At 38.5% G+C, this 11,655-nt stretch overlaps 1 long non-coding RNA gene across 3 annotated transcripts in view; it reads right to left on the bottom strand.

Annotated features, from left to right (window-relative positions):
• Positions 1-982: 982 nt before the first annotated feature.
• The window catches only part of LOC122553417 (uncharacterized), a 28,605-nt gene continuing 17,932 nt past the window's right edge, over positions 983-11,655 (bottom strand). For 2 of the 3 annotated variants that reach the window (XR_015757847.1, XR_015757849.1), the window contains exons 2-6: positions 11,381-11,471; positions 8,432-8,495; positions 7,488-7,564; positions 3,549-3,620; positions 983-2,968 (exon numbers count right to left, since the gene is read on the bottom strand). This is a non-coding gene — a long non-coding RNA (uncharacterized LOC122553417). The remainder of the gene's footprint in view (positions 2,969-3,548; positions 3,621-7,487; positions 7,565-8,431; positions 8,496-11,380; positions 11,472-11,655) is intronic. The other variant, XR_015757848.1, reaches the window with a different exon arrangement.

Here is an 11,655-nt window from a genome sequence, read left to right as displayed (position 1 = left end):
GTTTTTCTGGGGTCTAACAAATTAAACGTAAAGTCTGCATGGATGGGAGTCTGAAGGCGTATTGTAAAATATATATGGCAACATCAGTTGTGACACTCATTTAAGAAATGAAAGATTCTTTAAGAATGTAATGCCACATGATTCCATCCCATTAATAATCCAAAGGTTTATGTGCAATTATTCCTGGAAAGTTGACTTCGGGAGAACTGTCATGAAATTCAATTAATCTAAAAAAATCATGCACACAATAATGGCAAAATCCGTAGGAGTAACAAGGTACACAAGAAAATAAAATATTAATAAGCTCAATACTTACATACGAATATATAAATTAGGAAAAGAATTAGGCTATTCAGCCCCTCGAGCCTGCTCAGCCATTCAATAAGATCATAGTTAATTTGATTGTGGCTTCAACTCCATATTCACAACTCCCCACAATAACCTTTAATTCCTTTATTAGTCAAGAACTATCTATCTTGACTTTAAAAATATTCAATGACTGCCTCCACCGCTCTCTGAGGAAGAGAGTTCTAGACTTGATCGGAAGTTTTCCTTAATTCTTTCACAATTCATCAAAATTCAGGGGCAGTTAGCCATATAATGTGTTCCGATTTGCCAATTTCACAGCACCATACTAGCTCCAACTGTGGTTAGTTAACAGCAGAACTGGATTTAATCACAACTGCAAAACCAATTTCTATAAATCCGAATCCCAAACAACTCAGCTGTAAAAATGCAGAATACCGAATAGAAAGGTAATTGCAACCTTTCAGTCAGGAAAAATCAAGCTTTTGACTGTCTTTCATCAATAAATATGACAAATTGTAATAGTGTGCGTAAACAATGAAAATCCTGCATGCGCTAATAGAGCATGAGAAACAATGCCCAATGAATGCCAAACTAATAAAAGATATTATTTGGCAAAAGTAAAACTGCAATTACTATAAAATGATAAGAAGAAATAAAACAAAACATGATCATTGCAGTCAGAATATATTTGGATTATTTTATGTTTAAATGCATACAACCTTTACTTAATACAATACCATTATACAATTTGCATTGTAATGTATGTTGCTGGAGTAAGCAATCTTACAGTAGCCTTTTCAGCTTTTACCTATAAAAAAATTAACGTCATAATCTGCTAGAAGTGTGATTTCATAATATTGGGGCAAAAGTAATGGGGCATCTGTGAGTTTAGCAAACTATAGGACTGATAAAGTTTTCCCTTTAACTATTGAGATTTACGTATTGGGTGAGAAATAGAGGAAACATAGTGAATTAGAATCAAATCAAGCAGTGAAAAAGAAATAGAGAGAAGAAAGATCAGAAATAAATAGATGGAAACAAAAAAAGGAAAAAAAAACTATAAGTTAAAAATATTTAAAATCTCTAACATTTAAATCAATACAGGAAAGAGGATTAACAATTTAATGTTTAGAAAAAGTGTCACTGGACTCAAAGTATTAATTCTGTTTTCTGTCCAGAGATGCTGCCAGACTTCTGAGTTTCTTCAGCAATTTCTGTTTTTTGTAAGCATTTTGTAAATTGATTCCTTCCTGACTCAGAGTTGGTGGGTGTTGCATACAAAAATATCATGCAATTAAGCAGGCCAAATAGTCCGTACTGAATTTCAGAGATAATTAATGTGCAATTCTAGCAAGCTTCTAAGAACATCAAGGAGATAAACCACAATATACTGTTTTGTGAAATAAAAGGTAGAAATGTATCAATTGACCAGGAAGTTCTGGAGATCCACAATCCAATGTATGTCTTAAGCTCCTAAATCTGCTGGACAACTTACATATTAATAATGGAATATGATTTTTACCTTCCATTATTTTTCCAGCAAGATTCAGCTAATTGTAAATCCAAAGTCAGCATTAAAATAATTCTGCAACCAGCTGGTGGCATCAGACAACTGCCAAAAATAAACATCCATAATTGATCTATATCTCTGCAGAGACAAAGCATTTTGAAAAAAAAAAATTGTGGCCCACTGGCAAAGTACAAAATGAAGCATCTTTTATGCAACTGGGTGGTAATATATGAAATGAGCTTTATTCAACGCCTTGGTAGGATGTGGTAGCATTGTGATAATGTCATTGATAGGGAGATTTAAACAATCCTTAGATAAGCACATGGATGATTTTGGCATAGTGTAGGGGACAAGCTAAGAATAGTTCACAGGTCAGATCAACATCAAGGGCCGAAGGGCCTGTTCTGCGCTGTATTGTTCTGTGTTCTATGTTCTATGGTGTCATTGAGTTAGCATACTGTAAATGGAATCCTACTATTCCTAGAATCATATCAAGTGTTAGTTTTTTAAGGTGTGCACAGTACCCCAATTTACCTAATTTTTCAGATCAATATTGACAGAAAGTACAGTATTGGTACTAAACAAGAATTATTATTTTTTTAAGCCTATAGCCACAAGTAAACAGATACAAACAATTACCATATAATACTAATTGTTCCCCTTATAATCTCCCTAACCCTCTTAAAAATCCCCTCTTTCCACAGACACATACAAACAAATAGGAAAATAAATTATTGACAGAGTTGAGAAAAACAGAAAAGTCAGTCCAGTCAGCTTTCCTCCCCAGTTTTGATGTTGAGATGAAAGCTCTTGGTGTTCAAATTGTATTTTTTTCTCGAAGCTTCGACTTGTTTCTAAGAAGTACAGCACAAAATGTCTCTGATATATCAATTCAAAAGTCACAGTTTACAGCAACAGATGCAAAGAAGATAACGTTTTCATCAAGTTTTCACTGAGATTTTCTTACTGCAGAGAATAGGCAGCTTCTGCTGGGGAAAACAGGAAGACATGCGTCTGTATCTTTTCCTTTCTTAGTGTCTGAGTCTCTGCCAGTTGTTTTCAGTTGAAATCTGCTCAGTTAGTTGAAAAGCAATCAGCTTCATTTGTAAACAACCCCTTGGCTCCTGATCATCTGCACATTGCAGGAACCTACAGTCATAAAAAAAGTTCATAATAGGTATCAAACACCTTGTTGCAAAATTATGCTGCCATCCTGGTAACTCCCTGTGTTTTTGGTTAAAAAAAAAGTTCTTTCTCCTTGCAGTCAACAGTTTTTAAAAAGCACAAAAATTAAGAAGACACCTGCTTAGCAATCCAGGACGATAGGCTAATGTTTTGGGGATATACATTAAATCCCACCAAAACAGATATTGACATTTTAATTCAACACACACTTGAAATAAAAACATTAACCTAATGGTAACCATGTAGCCACTGTTGATTGACTTAACAACTAATCTAGTTCATTAATATCCTTTAGGGAAGGAAATCTGCTATACTTACCTAGGATAGCCTATATGTGACTCTAGATCCTGTGGTTGGCTTTTAGCTGACCCATCATGCTTTCTATCAACCTTGGTCTGAAAGTTAGGTAAATTGGTGTTCTGTGCATCACTTAATTTGGGATGAGCAATGAATGCTGGCCTAATTCTGAGTCTGGATTCTAATGCATCAGTACCTTCACAGTTTTGACTGCACTTTCCACCTCTTATTCAATAAAAATAGTCACCTGGTTACTGCCTCCATCCAAGGTGAAATTTCTAGAAATCTTCATTCATAAGTTGAAGTCCATTGTCCAATCCTAAGAAAATATGCATTGAAAAGATATTTTTCAGTGCTCTGATCACTGAGTTCTCTGTGGTCAAATGAACTCCTGAAACTGCAATCCATTTTGAATATTAGTTGACTAGAACTAAATAGAAATGACCTTGAAAGTTTAACAAATCCATTGTCAGCCTTTCCCATGGCCTTTCCAGAAAACCTTATGAAATCATTATTACTATAGGGACTTGCAAAATGTGTACTATACACAGCTATGACAAAATGTGATCTTTCATATCTTGTGAATTGCCTGGCTGTTGCCACACTGGTTGTTCCTCTATACTTTGTAATATCTAGATGTCCCCTGAGGAGTTTCTGTCAGATTTATCTATGGCCAGACACTAATAAATCTTCCACTATTGTCAAGTGTTGATTCTGCTCATTGTATGTTTTTAGCATTTAGTTTATTGGACTATATTTTCATCACGCTTGCAGAGAGAGTTGTTTCACGTTTGTGAACTCCTTGTCATATTTTTGAGCTGCATGAATTTGTCTGATTTTTCTCCTGGTTGCTGGCACAGTATATTTACTGTCACAGAATAATACTACATTTCTCCATCTCCTCTTCTTTTACTGCTTGATCCACTGTCATTCTCTGTGGAATTTATCTGATTGCCACTGATAGCACCTTGTGGTATCTACATCTGTAATAGTACGCAGCATAAGTTAAGGGTAATTTGAGGTTAACTGGCAGTTTTCTGGTGTCTATACTGCATCCACAGCCAATCCAATAAACTGTAGCAGAGATTAGAGTGTTGGTGAGTCTAAATAGAAGAGGTACTCGTCTTAGTTAGCAATAGTAATGTTATCAATATTAATCAGGCAGAATTAATACAGTCTCTTGCGACCCATGCAAAAAATGTCTGCTTCATTTGAAGGCTAGTAACTCCATTTTCACTCAAAGACCTCATCATTTAGAAACCATACAATCCCAGGTTATAGTCCAACAGGTTTTTTGGAAGTACAGCTTCAGGAGTGCTGCTCCTTCATCAGGTAGCTAGTGGGGCAGGATCATAGGACACAGAATTTATGATAAAAGATCAGTGTCATACAACTGATGCGATGTATTTAAAAAAACCTAGATTGCTGTTAAATATGAATCACTTACAATGGGTTGCAGGTTTCAATTCATTAATATGCAAATCACACACACGCTCTCTTTTTTTTCACACACACACACACACACACACACACACACACACACACACACACACACACACACACACACACACACACACACACTGAATTTGCATTTGTGGATACATTCTATTTTCTTCAAAAAGCATACAATCTGTTGGCAGTCAGTCCATGTGAAATTTTATAAATTCCTACTTTGGAAATAGAACCAGTCTGACAAGGTTAGAATACAGACAGACTCTGACCTCACATTTTTAATGAATTGTCTGAGCTGAGATGTCACCTTTTCTTTGTATGAAACTCAAGTTATCTCGGGAATGTGACTTGAAAGAAGCTCTGAGATTTACACATTAATGAATCGAAATCTGCAACCCACTCTAAGCAATCCAGGTTTGTTCAATACATCACATCAGTTGTATGATACTTTGATCTATTACTATAAATTCTGTGTCCTATGATCCTGCCCCACTAGCTACCTGACAAAACAATAGCACTCCGAAAGCTTGTACTTCCAAATAAACCTGTTGGATTATATCCTGGTGTTGTGTGATTACTAACTTTGTCCATCCCAGTCCAACACCAGCACCTCCATATCATCATCGGTCAGGATAGATTTAATGTAATTTTAATATTAGGTCTTTCAGAATCATTACCTTATGTAACATCTTCCACAAGCTTTTGCCCATAGTTAACTCATTATACAATCATATATATAACCAATTATTTTTACCAATACCCCATCTCATTATCATTCCTCCAGAGGTCACCAGCATCTCAAATACCTGTCTTCAGCCAACTCAATTCATTCCACGTGATATCAAAAAATGGCTGGAGACACAGGATATTCCAAAGTTTGTGGGCCCTGACAACCTCTGGCAAAAGTACTGAAGACTTGTGCTCCAGAACATGCCGCACCCTGAGACAAGCTGTTCCAGTACAGTTACAACAATGGCATCCATCCAATAATGTAAAAACTTGCTCAGATTTGTACTGCACACAAATGCAACCTGACCATAGCCACCTCTACACTCGATTGTTAGGAAAATGATGAAAATGTCATCAACAGTGCCATCAAGCAGCACTTAGTTCGCAAATCATCTGTTTACTGATGCTCGGCTTGGATTCTCCCAGAGCCATTCAGTTGCCTGACCTCATTGAAACCTTAGTTCGAACACGAACAGAAGTGTTCCAAAGGTGTGGTGAAAGTAAATGCCTTTGACATCAAGACAGCATTTGACCACCTGTGGCACCAAAGAGCTCCAGTAAAACTCGCATCAGTACGAATCAAGGGAAAACTCTCCACTAGTTGGAGTTACATCTAACACAAAGATGGTTGTGATTATTGGAGATCAATCATCTGACCTCCAGAAAACTTCTGCAGGAGTTCCTCAGGATAGTCTCCCAGGTCCAAACAGCTTTACCTGATTCATCAATAAACTTCCCTCAATCTTAAAGTCAGATGTGGGGATATTTGCTGATGGTTGTACAATATTCAGCAAAAGTTGCAACTCCTGAAGTAGGGCATGTCCAATGACCTGGACAATATGCAGGTTTGAGTTGAGAAGTGCCAAAATAACATTTGTGGTACACACCTGTCAGGCAATGATCATCTCCAACAAGACAGAAGCTAACCATGTATCCTAAACATTCACAGAACACAGAACAGCACAGCAGAGGAACAGGCTCTTTGGCTCACCATGTCTGTGATGATTATAATGCCATTCTAACCTAATCCCACCTGCTCATACATGACTCATAAGCCTCTATTCCCGGACTGTTCATGTTCGGTCTGATTGCTTTTAAACATTGTTACAATCTCCGCTTCTACCACCTTCCCTGGCAACGTGTCCCAGGCACTTACCAGCCTCTGTGTAAAAACTTGCCTCTCACATATTTAAACTTTTCCCCTCTCATCTTAAACCTATGCCCCCTAGTATTTGACATTTCCACCCTAGAAAAAGCTTCAACTGTCAATCCTATCCACGCCTCTCATAATTTTACATATCAGGTCATCTCTCAGCCTCCGGCCCTCGAGCGGAAACAATCTAAGTTTGTCCAACCTTTCCTTATACACTCCAATCTAGCCAACATCCTGGCAAAATCCTTTTGCACCCTCTCCAAAACCTCCACTTCCTTCCTGCAATGTAGTGACCAAATCTTGTGTTGTTATTTTCAGGGAGCTTTGAATCACACCTCAACACCTCTCTGTATATCAATGATCTGAAGGGGCCTATCTTTTGATGTATATTTTCCTTTTGCATTTGATCTCCCAAAATGCACTAATTGTTTGGATTGAACGCCACCTACCATTTCCGTGCTCAATTTTCTAACTGATCGATAGTCTGCTGAAGCCTTTGGCAACCTTCCTCACTATTACAATTCCACCAACTTCCATGTCATCTGCAAGCTACTAATCACACTACCTACAATTTCATCCAAATCATTTATATATAGTACAAACAACTGAGGTCCCAGCAATGATCCTTGCAGAACACCACTGGCCACAGACTTCCAGTAAGAAAAATGGCCCTCCACAATTATGCATCTAGTTTGCCAATTTACAGTGGATCCTACGTGACCTAATCTTCTCAACCAGCCTACCATCGAGGACCTTGTCAATTCCACACAGCAGGGCAAGTTCAATCTTCATCATCCGCCCCCAGGTGGAACACTCAGCAACCTTAGCCGCAGTTGGGGTGGTGAGAATTACCTGGAAGGGTCCTTCCCAATGAGATTGGAGGTCGCGGAGTGTCCACTGTATTAAAGTATAAACCATTTCCCCCTTGCCTAAGTGTATACAAAATAATCAATTAAAATAGGCAGCAGCAAAGAACAAACACAAACTTGTCCAGTAGGGGGTCATCCACATTTTGGTTTGAGTAATGAGGGAGTGGCCTATTTGAGGCCACAGTTTGTGCTCTTCAGTAGGGGCTTCTACCATGATTTCTGTACCGTACCCAGGTCTGGCATACCCGTCTTTATACAGTGTCTAATTAGGTTTTTGCTGGGGGACCAGAAGTTTGGAATGTAAGGCTGCCTGCTTGGCAGCTGCATCTATTTGCCTACTTTAGAAACAGTATCAGTGTCCGCGGCATGAGCCGACAACTTGATAATTGCCAGATTGATTGGACAAAACAGCTTTACTATAATGCTGCCTCTTGGGGTTTAAAAATATTCAATGTTCCCACAAAGCTCCAAAATCGTGGATCATATTAAAAGCACAATGAAGAGTCAGCGTACATTAGTAGATTTACCTTTTGCTAGGACGAAAGCATGTTGATTCCCCACGTCAGCTGCAAGGTAACATTAAAGAAACATCACTCCCCAGTGGCCACATTTCAATGGTTAAAACAAGGGCCAGCCTTTTGTCCCTGGGGGTTTTGGTGTCTTGTTCCCAGTCTCAAAAGTCAAATGCTGGGGCCAGCCTGTCCCCATTTTCGGGGTCCCCTCGGGAAAAGGTTGCCCAGCAGTGGTCGTCGGGTGGGCACCTGAGGTAGGTTCTGTCCCCAGTGGGTATCCTGGAGTTCCAATCAACCCTATCATGGTTGGCATATAGGATCTGGGATTACGAGGGCGCCTGATATAATTGGTTTTACCTGTAACTTGCATCGTGGTTCAGTCCGGTTCTGGCCTCCCAAGAGAACCACCACTCACCTCATTTGCGACTGGAACTTCCTGGACTGGTTCATACTATTGGTCTGGATCACGTCAGTGACTCCTGGCGGAAAACATTGCAAAAGCATAGGGTTAAACAAAGGTAATTGAGCTTCTTGATTATTGTTCAGTTGTATATTCATCAGACAGATAGCCACATATATCAGTCTTGTAACACAAACCATTCTTATTCAGGCTACTCCCAGAATTTTACTGCATTTACATATGCATCAACCTTGGATATATTGAGCAAATTTGGCCGGTTGGTCTTGCAGTCAGGGGCATGCTTCATTAATATAACTCTAATTCTCAGGATGGGACCTTGTTTAGGATGGCGCAGGTCACTCGTCCCCATGATATCGGCTATGCAAACTGGATGCTTCATTTTCAAAAGAAGGAAAGGTTTGTAACAAGTGGTTGGTTTAAATTAAGGCTTGGGACAATCAGGAGATGTTAGGGGCTCAGTGGGTATCTAGGAACAAAATCCCTATCCTCAAAAAGGGTCGGTATGCCAGATATAGATTCTACCAGAAATTCTGAGCCTCAGTTCATTATTTTACAGTATTTAGCTTTAACCCTGTTCATATTTTCGTCAACCTTAGTGACCTTACACTGTTTCTTATGTCCCTTTTATTTTTCATATACCCATTCACAGTCACCTCCCAGCTTTTGGGAGTTCCATCTGCTATATATAGGTCTATCCCCCAGTCACATGCAGAATTTCTTCAAATGGCCAGTAAGGTATCTTTCCATTTTTTAGTTAACAATGAATTAATGCAGCCATGTTTCAAATTAATCATGAGGCAATGAGACAAATCACTGACAATGTGCAAAGGAATAAAAACCAAGCGATCCTGCCAATTAATTTTGATTTTGTGATTCGGGCTAATACAATTGACTATTAAAATAATCAATAAAATAATCATTATCTGTAAATCAGAGGTGGAAACTGAATAAGTGGCTATGACATTTTGAAAGTCATCAATATAAATTGGAAATTCATTTATTCGATATTCAATATTTAAAATGAAAAATGTGTACAGTTTCCAACTTTGAAACCCACTGTAATTACCCGATTCTAGTCCCTTAATTTAAATCCAAGATTGGGTTCCTTAAGTGGTCCTGACCAGTCATTGCTCATTTACAACGCTATAGATCGAAATGGCTGCAGCTGCCTTAAAAGGTCTTGTCTACTCAAATGATAAAACAAAATTTTCTCATGTACGAATAATGGCCGAATCCAAAGACAGAGATATTAACCATAGGATGTTAATTTTGTTACATGATTTACCACAACCTGATTGAATTAAAATTTCAATCGTCATTGAGGGAGTGGACTCCCTCAATAAAACTAATCACCAATGAAACACAGTAGTCTTAAAGTTAAGTGGAAATAAACGAGTCTGAAATTAAAATAAGGCTATCATGTTGTCTTCCTCCGTATTAAACTGATTTGAAATTGACTAAGGTTGGCTTTCATGTAAGAATAAAAGAGATTAGTTAGAAACTGACAGTAGGGCAGTCTTGGCCTATAAGAAGAACAGGAGTTAATACTTCATTTCATAATCACTGAAGGATCCTTAACCTTAAAAGAAATCATGTTAAATTTCCAAATTGTAGATCAGATTCAAAACAGTCCTGGATCTCGAGCTCCAGGGAACAAAACACCAGCATTCAATCACCAACAAACAAATGTGCATTCAAACCAAATCACAAAGGGTTAAACTTTTTATAAGCTGTAGGGCTTCCTCTCGCTCTCTCTCTCTCTCACACACACACACACACAAATATTTTCCAGCCTTCTTCATATCTCAGTTTTTAGTTTTTTGTTTATTCCTTTCTGAGGCCCTCACATTGCAGAACAGTCAACATTAGGGAGTTTGGTCTCATAAATCCTGGCGGTGGCACATAAGTGCTTAACCAAGTGTGCAAAATCTAAATACCTCTCAGCTGTTCCATTTGCAATTCTAACAATATTTTCAAGACCAGTTTTTCGTGCCTCTGCATTCACCTACAACCCAGGGGAAATACAACGGAGTCTTTAATAGTTGACCAATGTGTCCTGTATGCCAAATTCATTAAAGTCTGGACATCCTGAAGCAAGCAACTATAATTACAGCAGATTTGTACTAGCCAATTAAAACTAATGTTGGGCACTCGAATGGATGGGGGGACATCTTGAAGCATGACGTGGACCTCAGCATGGGTCCAGGGCTTATCTAATGGGGTTTCACCTGTCATAACCCTGGAGCAAGCAAATTCTCTATTACTAATTTTTTAAATCTTAAGGTGCTTTCAGCAGAACTTTCTGTCCGGACACTGGGACCCTGTTAAGTACTCACACTAGTACCTTATCTTGTGGCTGAGTAGCAAGAATTGTATCAGCAGTTCTAACAGCGTTTTTGTCCCTAGCCAGCTTTCTATTTTTTTAGCACGATGAAGGCATCAACCACCCTCCATATTTCATAAACAAAGAACAAACACCAAAACGAACAGAAAAAAAAAGCAGCAAAGCAAGACTAGCCAAGCCGAACAGATATGACAGAAATAAACTCGACATAAAACTCCCACTAACCAACAGCCTGACAACGAGCAACAAGACTAATGATTTCTGCAGAACATTCTCGACATTCTAAAACGATGATTGTTTTGTTATATCGTGATACTTCTTTCTTTCACAGGACAGTTTAAGGATCAATTTAAACAATGCCAATCCGTCAGAATTTTATTGCTCTATCTCTTTTTCTCATAGCACCCTGCCAGATCCTATTTATGTCTTTTTCTTATTTTACTGAGACCGATCCTTTACGGGCTGGACTGAGATGATAGACAGTGAGGGGTCAGGTCAATCATGACTTGAATGAGACGAAAACCAGATGGATATGAAAAATCTCACATCTGGGTGGCCAATTCCTCAACACTCAATAGTGAAGGACTCAAGGCTCTTACACTGTTATCCACAATCCATCTGCGCCGTATCCAAGTCACAGGCACCATATGAAGATCTAGACCCCTGGGAGGGGCCTCTCAGTTCCGAGATCTGTCAAAAGAATCAAGCAAGGTTTACTGGTTTATTACATTGCCGGACACAAGTGTGTTCAGCAACACAGAAGTTAACAGTTTCTGTGTTCCTTGGAGAAACTGTGCAATAGTATTTGAACAATAAGCAATTTTACATATTTCTTAAAAGACAGTAGGTCCTTAATTACAAAGGAAAACCAGTT

Source organism: Chiloscyllium plagiosum, unplaced genomic scaffold (genome assembly GCF_037043375.1).
Source record: "Chiloscyllium plagiosum isolate Xiang-an unplaced genomic scaffold, Cpla_swu_hap1 HiC_scaffold_8, whole genome shotgun sequence".
Taxonomy (NCBI): domain Eukaryota; kingdom Metazoa; phylum Chordata; class Chondrichthyes; order Orectolobiformes; family Hemiscylliidae; genus Chiloscyllium; species Chiloscyllium plagiosum.
Note: the sequence above shows the minus strand (reverse complement) of the source record. Positions and strands in the feature narration are given on the sequence as shown.